Source organism: Ambystoma mexicanum, chromosome 7q, assembly GCF_040938575.1.
Source record: "Ambystoma mexicanum isolate Mex_15411 chromosome 7q, UKY_AmexF1_1, whole genome shotgun sequence".
Lineage (NCBI taxonomy): Eukaryota > Metazoa > Chordata > Amphibia > Caudata > Ambystomatidae > Ambystoma > Ambystoma mexicanum.
In genome coordinates, this window is record NC_090941.1 from 311151018 (window position 1) to 311163532 (window position 12515).

Sequence of the window (12515 nt, forward strand, 5' to 3'; positions counted from 1 at the left end):
GGGGTACGTGTAAATCTGGGGTGGGCGGGAAGTACAGGAGGCAAAAGCGCGGAACACCCACACGCACGTGCGCTAATCCGGAAACACGTATGCCGGCAGGAAGCAGGCGGTCGTGGACCCGCGCAGCATAAAAGTGCGCGCAAACAACAAGCAAGCTCAAACACCAGGATGAACATACCGTTCCTAGCAGCAGTGGTCGTGGGATACCGCAGGAGGAGGAGGAGGATAGTCAGGCCCAGAATTCTCACACCCAGAACCAGCCTTTTTGGCATGCCTGATGACCAGGTGTATGGGAGGTACAGGTTTCCACCTCAAATAATACTCGACCTGGTCAGTGAGTGGGAGGATGACCTCACATCACCCACCCTCTGCTCCCAAGCACTCAGCCCCCTGGAGAAGGTCCTCAATGTACTGCACTTTTTTGGCCACCGGATCATTTCAGCGGACAAGTGCCATAGTGAGGGGGGTGTCACAGGCCATACAGTCACGCTGCCTACACCAGGTCTTGGCCATCATGACTACACGCCCATCAGTGCACAGGCACATATACCTGCCCAGAACACCTGCAGACAGGCAGGCTGTCGTCCAGGATTTCTGCGGGGTGGCACAATTTCCCAAAGACCTAGGTGCCATTGATTGCACCCATGTGGCCCTACGTCCCCCCAGGGCATCAGAGCACATCTATAGAAACCGCAAGCACTGGCATTCCATCAATGTGCAGATAGTATGTGATCCCAAGGGAATCATCACCTCAGTATATGCCAACTATCCAGGGTCCACCCACGACCGTTTCATTTACAGAATGTCAACCCTAAACCGGGAACTAGAAGCTGGGCGGCATGGCGATACATGGCTGCTTGGTGAGTATAAATGACACAGCACATGCATGCATGCCAGATACTGAGTAATGTCACAACCCCACTAATGATACCCATCACCACCTCCCCAAGGGACAGTGCCTACCCTCTGAGCACCCACATGATGACGCCAATTCGGAACCCCACCACGCCACTGAGGTAAGATACAACACAGCCCATATTGCAACCCGGGGCATAGTGGAGCGCACATTCGGACTGCTTAAGTCACGCTTTCGCTCCCTTGACCGTTCTGGCGGGCAGCTGTTATATGCTCCCCCAGTAGTGTGCAGGATTATAGTGGCAGCATGTGTCCTGCACAACGTTGCAACACGCCGGGGCCTGGCCGTGGACATGGTGGTGCCTCCACATCCCCAACCACATGCACGCCCGCTGCGCATGGGAGGGGAAAGGGCACGGGGTGAGGCAGCCCAAACACAGCTGGTGGCTAATTACTTCACTTAGAATCACACCCCTGTGGAGTGCACACAGCCCTGCCACATACCAGCTGACAATCAATGATGATGACATGAGGGACAGTCAACTGTCACAACCATACCATCCTGAGATTGGTCACCTGGAAGTGTCACAATGTGTGCATCCCTACCTACAGAAACACCACCAATGCTGTGTCATCAAAAGACACATATGCTGCTAAATGCATGACCCCCTTGCAAAATACAACATGAGAACAGTGCCATGTCACCCAAACCCTCCCCAGGACCGCCACCCAACACACCATGGCATGTCATGCTATGTGAGAGCAAACAAAGCAATCCCAAAAACCTGACACAAGTGTCACAAAGTACAGTGTCCCTAATGGAAACTGGCCACACACAATATGCTCCTAGTAATGTTGAACTAACAACACACATGACCAAATACTTACCAACTAAACAATGCATCTAGACAAGTTCAAACATTTCTAAAACATGACAGTACTAAGTTAAAGTAGTCGTAGTCATACAACCTAAATATGCCACTACATCGCCCCCTTCAAACTGTAGTCTTGTAGCCTTCAAAACTGGTCTGTGTACTGCATACAACATGAACTCCATCTCCAAAGTAGACGGCCTTGTGAAGACATGAGGAATGAACCTGCAAATTCAGAGAGAGACATGGAAGCAAAATCATACATTAATACACCATGCAGTGTACAATACAACAACAATATACACAAGGAATGTCTACACAGTATTGACTACAGAATGCCCACACAGCTCATGGGAGCCCAACGTCACTGTGTACATCACTGTCACTTGGTCACACCCTTTGCAAGCCCATGGAAACGGGAAGCAGGAGGGGTGTGTGTCTCATGAACCCAAGCATCTAACCCAAACTCTGGACAAGCCTGCATGTGCCCAGCCGGAATACAGTGGATGCCCACAGGAGCCACACAAGGCAACACACTGTCAAATTATTTTTTAAAAAAATCAAAATTCAAAAATCAAAATTCAAAATTCAAAAATGGGGGCCGGAGGTGGGGGGGGCACCCAGGAGGTCTGAGGACAGGGTGCACACCAACAGCCACCTGTGTGGATGTTGGGAAAAAAAAAACACCTCCATGGGCTCATGGCCTGCACGGCTATGCCAATGTGGGAGAACTGCTGCCGTCGCTCTCATGACGCTCTGCTGCTGCATCAGGAGGTGGTGGTGCTATGGGTGGCAGCCCAAGCAAAGCCCTGTTCTGGTCCTCCATGGCAGCAAGCATGCGGGTTTGGAATGTCTCGTTCTGGAGGATTATAGTGCGGAGATTCCCATGCAAAACCTGACGTGATGCCCGGATCTCCTCCCGAGTTGCCCGCATCTCAGCTGAGAGCGTACTTAGCGGAAGTCTCAAGCTCAAGAAGAGTCTGCCTGAGGTTATGGAGTTCTTCACTCAGGGCTTCCCTGTGGGCCTGGGATTCTATTGAGATGGACTGGCGCAGAGTCTCCAGTGCCGCCCGTCGGTCCCTGTTGGACGCCAACATGTCTTCCCTGTGTGATTGGCAAATGGAGTCTGTTGCCTGCTGTAGTTGCTCCATCTGCCTTTCAGGGGGGATAATGGAAGTGGCCACCCTCTCCATTGCCTGAGCCATCATTTCAACTGATGCTGACTGTTGGGTTGCCATAGCGTACATGGAGTTCTCCCATAAGCTATTGCCTGGTGGCGTACGGCCACCGCTTCGACGGGCACCACACCTGTTTGGGGCAAGGCGATGTGCACCTGGCTGTGCTGGCACCGCCTGAGGTTGCAGGACTGCATTCCCCCTCTGATCTGCTGGCCCAGGAACAGCATCAGATGCTGTGGAGTGTGACCCTGAATCCGTAACCGCCAAAGGCGCCTCTACCAACACTGACATCCCCATAGAGTGATCTACCCCTGGTGCAGGTGGGTTGGCCAGAACAGAATCCCTGCCAGAAACACTTAGCTGTGACGGCACATAGGTCTCATCATCCGAATCAGACCTGAATAGAGGTTTGGGGATGTGCACCCAGAGACACCCCTGGAAAGTATGGTCTGCAGGAGGATTGGGTTCTCACCCACCACCACACCACGTCCCCCGCTGGTGCCCGGTCATGCCTGGGATTCCTCCTGGGTCTGCACCATCTCCTGAACCTCAACAGCATCAAGTATGTCATCCCCTGCAAAAACATGAAAGAGAAAAAATGGAAACAGGCATTAGCACCATAGCACATACATAGGCCTGTCAAGCTACAGAACCAGTACATGATTCACACATGTCCCACATGACTATAACCCTCCCATGCCTGCACTGTCACTGAGTAGTAAGGGGAGGCAAAAGGCAGACACTGATGACACCAATATGGGAGAGCAACACATTTGCTGCATGCTGGGTAGCACTGCCATCACACATTGGCCTGTGAGTGGCATGTCCAATACACATATATGACACATGGCAGCACACAGATGGCATTTAGCATAGCCATGGTACATTTGACAAGTACAGCCATATGTCAGTGATTGAGTACTGTCACCCATCCATGTGAGATGGACATGATGACATGAAAAATGCTGCATACTGGGACTAAGTACACATGTGCCACTCACTGCAACACATGCAAGGTACAAGAATACAGTAATAGTTGGCTGATCTATTTTTCCTCACATTGACATCACAGGAAACATCTGTCATTTTCCACATGCAAACAGGCACTCATCTAAACATTTGTGCTGGCCAATACTCCATCAGCCTGAATGGTCTCATTGTGTACATAACCAGGTAAAGCATTGCCCCAGTGTGGCCAGTAAACAATGACCGAAGCATATCACATATGTCACAATATGGTTGACAAATGTCTAGCAAAAAAGGGGAGAGTGGAAAATATTATGCTAAAGGCACACTTACAAATTCTGACCAATGTAGTTGCAAGATGGCAGTACAAGGTCAACTGCACAATTGTGGACCTAATAGGATACTGTGGGCAGAAGGGATGCAGTCATAGCCAAATACAAGGCGCGTGATCCCATGTGAGGAAGGAAATGGGTGACCCATAACACTCTGGAGTACACACCCTCACCTGGCACTCAATCAGAACCTGTCACCCAAAATACATACACATGGACTACACATACATGCATGGGCACTCACCGGACAATGCTTCGTAATCGGGTAGTTCTCCCACACTTCGGATCTGTTCCTCTGTGACGAAGGTCCCATCAACAGACTCATGTTCAGTGAGTTTGTTGTCCTCTTGTGGAGACCCACCGCCAGTCACCAGAGTAGCAGCATTATTTGAGGCCAGCTTGTCCTTTACTCTGCGTTTCAGGTCGTTCCACTGCTTGTAGCAATAATCAGCTGAGCGCCTCACAAATCCAAGGGCACTTATGTGGTTGGCGATGGTCTGCCAGTGTGCCTTACGTTGACCAGGTGTGGTCTTGGACCCTGCAGTCACCACCATTTCGTGGCTATGTTGCGACACATAGCTCACAAGTGCATTAAGCTCTGTGTCATTAAAGCAAGGCTTCCTTGACGTGCCGGAGTGTGTAGCCGTGCCTGGGGTCTCAGCCTGTCGTGCCAGTGTACCCTTCTTCCTCTTTGTAGAAGGTGGAGCGGAGCCAGAGTGGCTAACGCCGCTCTGGTCAGTAGGGGCAGAATCACCGGTGGACTCGGTTGTTGAAGTGTGCTAATGTACATTGACCACAGGACTTGGTGCAGGCATTGTCTGAAGTGTGATGTTGGCAGGGGGGACATCAGTATGATGGACCAGGACCGACACTGTCCTGGCTGGGTGAGTCAGAGCTGGGGCGGATGGAGCTGCAGCTGCCCCTGCAGCCTCACCACCCTGCATACTTGGGGCAGCAGATGACATAGCTGCCGCAGATCCACGTGCCTTGGTGACAACTTGCACCGCCACACGTGGCCTGGACTTGCTGACCTGGAAGTCAGCCAGGGAGTCATCCTGTGCTAGGTCAGGTGCCACAATGGGCTGGTCCAACAGGGGCTGAGCTGGGATGGTCTCAGCCATGTTTCCCTCAACCATGGGGGGGGAGCATGGGTGTATCTGATTGGTCTTCCACACATGGGGGTCTAGGGGCACCCTGCAAATCCTGGCCACGCCCCCTACCACGCCCACCACATCCACCTTTTGAAGGTCGGCCACCTTTGCCTCCCTTACCGCTTGGTCGCCTCCCAACCATGGCACTGATGTTGTTGTGCGTATGGGAGGAGCAGTAAAGTATTGTCCTGGGCAATTGGGGGTCAAAGGGATAGAGTACTAGATGGAATTCGTACCCTAGTGCTCTAACAAGGCTGTCTGTGACCCCTGGGGGAAGATGCCGGGTCACGCAACACACAGGCAGCCCAAAAACAAAAATAAACATGCACGCAACCCCTCGTAGACCACGTGTGTGGAAAAATGAACCCGCACTACGCTGTGGCACCCAGAAACACAAAAATAAGCGTACGCGTAATACACGCAGCCTACAATGACCTCTGAAGGGGAGTGCGACACACGGGGCAAGCACAGTTGCTAAGTATGTGCAGAACTCAACGTCTGCCAGGAATAAGAACGTGAAAAATACACGCATGTGCGCGTTGGCAACACCCCCGCCTAAAGAAAAATTGTACGCTGTCTGAGGAGACAGGACAAAAGGAGAAGTGAACACTGTTTGAGGAAACAGGCCCAAAAAAAGTAGAAACATGAAAGCCTTCAGAGGTAACAGGGAGTACGAACTTGAAACACTGTGAAGTAATCGCGTGTGAACCGACAAGAAGTACAGAATTCACCCACTCGCTCTCCACGAAAAGCACGTACAAGAAAATGGTGTTCTACATGTACCTTTTAAACCGGCCCACACGTACATGTCACTTACATGTGTACGCGTCCTTTCCTCCAATTACACGCGCTGACACTCGGACATGCAGATTTTCCACGTGTGCTCTGTCATCACGTGCTATGAGGGAAACACCTGCGTGTGTCACGTCACAGACACGCTTACGCGCTAAGGGCCTTTGGTCAAATGAAATCGCGTACGCGCGCTGACGCGCTTACGCGCTAAGGGCCTTTCCTCGAATTACACGCTGACGTGCAAGATTTTCACGTGCCAAATCACTCTGTATCAAGCTGGCCACGCGTTCACACACAGAAGACCACGCTCCTGCCCAGAAGGCCGAATTACTGCCCCCCAGAGCCCTGAGCACACTCCCACCTGCCATCTGCTGCTGCCTGATTGCCTGCTGCCCACGTGCCCTGCCATTTGCTGCCTGCACGTCAGCCAGGGGTGCTGTTGCTGTGACCACCCCTGCTGGAACCGAAGACTCCCGACTGCTATTCCATCACTCCACAGCCCAGCACCAGGACCCAGTTGCCCACCCACACCTGCCTCTGGGGTTGCCATGTCAGGCACTACACCATCTGGCACCACTGGCAACCCCCAGCCAGAGAGGCAGAGGGCCGCCAGCTTCACTGCCACCGAAGTTGGTGTCCTGGTGGAGCAAGTCCTGGGGCAGTATGATGCCCTCTTCGGAAGTTCGGCCGCCGACAAGGAAGGACGGATTCAGATCTGGATGGACATCGTGACTACCATCAACGCGGAGGGGGTGGCAGTCCGCTACTTCCAACATGTCAAGAAGCGCTGGGAGGACTTCAGGTCCAGGACCCTCAACAAGGCCCGGCGCCTCTTAAAGGCAGCGGATGCTAAGGGGCGCCGGGGCCACCTGTCGGAACATCAGATGAGGGTCCTGGAACGCATATGCCCAGCGCTCCACGTCCAGGTCCTTGAGAGGCAGACCCGTCTGGAGTCGAGCGGTAAGTGTACATGCATACTGATTGGAAGCTGTGCGTGTGGTGGTGTGCCAGTAGTGTGCAGGTTGTACATGTGGTTTTGTAGGGCCATGTATGGATGTGTATGTACAGGGCTGTGAGGCTGACACATGCAAGTCCTTTCATGTGTGAGACACATGGATGGTGTATGTGTGGGTAAGCATGCAGGCCAAATGCAGATGTGTGAGCACACGTTTGGATTACTGTGTATGTAAGTTGGCATGGTTGTGGTGTCACACATGGATGTTGGTTCCAGCTGCATGTATCTGCACTGTGCACATGTGCATGTGTGTGTATTTGACAAGGGTGCAACAGTGATGCAACATGGATGCATGTGAGACTGATATGTAGAAGACTGATTGCCAGATGTGACATGGATGCCAATCTCATCACTGCGACAGTTGGCGGAGGTGTACACATGCATGTAAGTGTGGTGGCGTGTGTGCATGTCTAGTGCACTCCCTGTGTTTCATGTGATGTCTTGCTCACCTTTGGCTGCTCATGCTGTTGTATGTGTATGGATGGTGCTGGCTGTTGCAATATGGCTGTGGAATAGCTCATGTGTGTGAGTTGAAATGACATGTGTGTTGGGGATTGTGATGCCATGTCTGAAGTTTGACAATGCCACTCATGTACAACTGTCATGTGTGTATGAGTCCATTGTACAGTGCCCTGATGCCTGTCTCCTATCTCTCCCTGTCTGCAGCGTCAACTGATGAAGAGGGCGGAGAAGGTGCTGTGGAGCACAGCGGCAGGGATCGCACCGCCAGCCGGAGACACAAGGCCCAGCTCCCCTCCCAGGTTGTCAACTTGTCGGGGAGTGAGGAGTCCGGTGCCGTGTCCCAGGTCGCAGCTGCAGAGGGGAGGTCCAAGAGGCGGAGGTTGGAGTTGAACTCCTCGGCAGCCGAAGGGGCAGCTGAGACCCCACAGGGCCTGACGGAGGAAGATGGCACGGAGTCATCCAGGTTGGTGGGGGGGTTGGTGGAGGAGGAGGCCGTGCAAGGGACAGAGACGGGGTCTGGAGGTGGGGATTCCACTGGTGCTAGTGGTGCAGTGCAGGGGCAGGGACAGGAGGCAGCACAGGCCGCCGCAGAGGTGCCTGTGTGTAATCCTGTCCCCGATCCTGTGACTGCATCATCTTGCACCAGCAGGGATACCTACGTTCAAAGCCGTTCTCAGGGAGGGGATTGGCTTACACCAACTGGCCTTCCTCTCCCTGCGGATGTGGCTATCCGACACCGGGTTGAGCCTGTCCTGGGTGGGGTGGTGTTGCGTCAACGTACCATGCAAGCTGACCTGCAGTCTTTTCATGAGGAGACTGCACGTCTTCTCGCATGGCTCGTTGAACGCATTGACCCACTGGGACAGCTCACCAGGGCCAGATTCCTCAGTTTTCTGGACCTTGCTCTGACCCCCTCCTCAACTGAACCCCCTCGTCCTCCGTGCCATCTTCCCACCCATGTGTCACCGTCATGTTATCTTTAATATATTTTTTTTATACTTCCATTTGTCGTATCATCTCTTTGGTTTCATGCATGTCATGATATGGGTTTTGACATTCACTTGCACCCATTGTGTGTGTGTGACAGACATGTGTTCATTTACATACTTGCCATTGGGGTTGTATCATGTAATTGGCATTTCTATGTGGGTGGATGCAATACTTGGGTGGGTCTTTGGCATGTGGAGGCTGGCCATAAGGGCCAGGGATCTAGATTGTGATGACGTGTTGGCTGGGGGACATGTGTCGGGGCCTGCTGGCAGGTGCCCCTCAGTGCTGGGGGTTGGGGGTGCAAGGGGACATGAGTGGGGGCCTGCTGGCAGGTGCCCTGCACTTCTGGGGGGTGGAGGATCAAGGGGACATGAGTAGGGGCCTGCTGGCAGGTGCCCCTCAGTGCTGGGGGGTGGGGGTGCAAGGGGACATGAGTGGGGCATGAGTGCACTGCTGTGGGGTGGGGGTGCAAGGGGGTAATGCGTTGGTGATCACTAGTACAAGGTGACATGTGGCTTGGCTGGGGGGGCATGCCCATGGTGGATGGGCTGCCTGCGGGACATGACCAGGGGTGCAGGGTAGTCCCCTGTGGTGTGGTCTGCCTGCAGGGGCCGTGGAGGGTGTAGAGGGAACACCTGGGAGGACCCACACTGCCAATTGACGTGTAGGACTCCCCTGCACCCCCGAAATACACGTACCCCACTCGCACAGGGCCTATCGCGTGTGAAACTTGCCCGCACCCCAGTAATACACGTACCCTGCTGAAATTGCGTGTGGAACTTCCCGCACACCCCAGTAATACACGTACCCTGCTGAAATCGTGTGTTAAACTGCCCCGCACCCCACAAATACACGTACCCTGCTGAAATTGCGTGTGGAACTTCCCGCGCACCCCAGTAATACACGTACCCTGCTGAAATCGCATGTTAAACTTTCCCGCACCCCAGAAATACACGTACCCTGCTGAAATTGCGTGTGGAACTTCCCGCGCACCCCAGCAATACACGTACCCTGCTGAAATTGCGTGTTAAACTTTCCTGCACCCCAGAAATACACGTACCCTGCTGAAATTGCATGTTAAACTTCCCCGCACCCCAGAAATACACGTACCCTGCTGAAATTGCATGTTAAACTTCCCCGCACCCCAGAAATACACATACACTGCTGAAATCGCGTGTGGAACTTCCCGCGCACCCCAGTAATACAAGTACCCTGCTGAAATTGCATGTTAAACTTCCCTGCACCCCAGAAATACACGTACCCTGCTGAAATTGCGTGTGGAACTTCCCGCGCACCCCAGTAATACACGTATCCTGCTGAAATCGCGTGTGGAACTTCCCGCGCACCCCAGTAATACACCTACCCTGCTGAAATCGCGTGTTAAACTTCCCCGCACCCCTGTAATATACGTACCCTGCTGAAATCGCGTGTTAAACTTCCCCGCACCCCAGGAATACACGTACCCTGCTGAAATCGCATGTGGAACTTCCCGCGCACCCCTGTAATACACGTAACCTGCTGAAATTGAATGTTAAACTTCCCTGCACCCCAGAAATACACGTACCCTGCTGAAATTGCGTGTGGAACTTCCCGTGCACCCCAGTAATACACGTACCCTGCTGAAATCGCGTGTTAAACTTCCCCGCACCCCAGAAATACATGACCCCTGCTGAAATCACATGTGGAACTTCCTGCGCACCCCAGTAATACACGTACCCTGCTGAAATCGCATGTTAAACTTCCCCGCACCCCAGTAATACACGTAACCTGCTGAAATCGCGTGTGGAACTTCCCGCGCACCCCTGTAACACACTTACCCTGCTGAAATCGCGGGTTAAACTTCCCTGCACCCGAGAAATACACGTACCCTGCTGAAATCGCGTATGTAACTTCCCGCGCACTCCTGTAATACGCATACCCTGCTGTAATCGCGTGTTAAACTTCCCCGCACCCCAGAAATACACGTACCCTGCTGAAATCGCATGTGGAACTTCCCGCGCACCCCAGTAATACACGTTCCCCGCTCGGCATTTGCTGTTTGGCAGCCCTGTATACTGGTCCAGGGTTAGCGCAGCCCTTTGCGCTGAATTGGGAATTTTTATGGCTTTCCTTGCGCGAGGGCGTTCTTGGGGGCGTAACTGGCGCTGCTGCAGGGTCGCTGCGCCACTCTGCGCTACGGCTGGTTTTGGAGGCTAAAATCCATGAATACGCTGTGCGTGGATATCGATTTTAGCGCACGCGGCTGGTGCAGACATTCGCACACGCACACTGTGCGCCAGCCGCGTGCGCCACTTTTGTGCGAAATTCTATGAATTACCCTGATGGTCTTTTCCATGAGCTGAATCTGAGGGTTGACCAGTGTCCCCATTACCCGTGCATATCGCAAGGCGTTATCCCAACGCTGATCTCTTATAAACACCACAAGATTGATATCACAGGAAATTGAGTACACATTATATTTTACTTTATAATTTCAAGCAAACATCATCAACGTTATAGTGAGTTTGAATACGCATGAAAAAAATCTATTTTAGATGTGAGAGTAGAATAAGGAATTTCAGCTAACAAGCCACACATGCCATAGCGACACGGTTACCCCTCACTGGAAGTTCACCACTAGTTCAGAGCCACTGAGCACTGCATTGGTGGTGTGTAGATTAGCGCAAAAACATATTTTTAATTCCAGAAAAATGTCTTTGTTTCATGGACCAGCACGATTTTATACATAGCTTTATCAAACCAAGAAGGACAGCTCTCAAGGATGCGGACAATCACATACGCATGTCACTATCATTGGAGATCATCCGTGTGAAACCCATGGAGGAGGGACCTCTGCCAGGCGAGTGAGTGAGTCAGCCCCCCATCTGCCTAGGAACGTCCCACCTGGCACCTGCACCGACCCACCCTTATTTCATCACTATGGTAACATGGCAGGAGCTCTTTAAATGTACTGAGGAGCCGGGGGTTGGGATGATGTTTTTGTCTTACTGTGAATGGTTATTGACTCCACATCCTGGTTTCTCATCCTTGTCCTTATCAAAACCCCCATGCGCCATGAAGCAGTCATGTGCCATGATGAGTACCTTACAAATCACAAATGAATATGTCAATCTGGGCATTCAAGGCATCACTTGGCATATTATGTCAGAACCTCCACATGTGAGGCCATGCCTGGGCATATTTATCATACCTGGTCATTCCAACAGCAACAACCCCAATGAATTGGTCCACAGAAGTCTCTTAAATTGCCATCTCATCTCGATTTGCCTCACAACAGCTTCACTCAGAGAAACTGCATGGGAAGTGGAAGTGAATATGCTATTTATTGTTCAAGAATATGTTTGTATGTTGACTGTTGTTTATGTTGTTGTTCTTCCCCATTTTTGGTGTTCTGCCCCCTTCCCAGCCCTTTGCGCAAGCCACTCCCATCCTCTGTGTGGAGTCTCACGCAAGGCCCTCGACGGCTTGCGGAGACGTGCGGAGCCTGCGCGAACTCCACACAAGTCCAGAAAAAGTTCTGCGTATTCGATTCCAGGAATCGATGAAGGTGGATTTGTGCGCAGTTTGGCACACAAGTACCCTTATTTTGACGCAAATAATTCCATGAATCAGACCCTTGGACTCTGCTAGTAAAGTAGAGCATGTGCAATTTGTGTGCATTTTCTTAATGTATCTGTGGCAGGACCTAAAGCTTGCATCCACCTCCCCTGGTCACTCCATGCAGAAAATGCACATGCATCTCTGCCAGCATTGATTTTAATGCAGGCAGTCAGGCACAATGTTGTATGGTACTACACCTGTAAAAATCAGGTGGATTTCATAGGGAAGGAGTCTGCATCTAATAGTAGTGCCTGCCAAATGCCTAATACTTAATACACAAGCCAAAACTGTTGGCTTTGCTG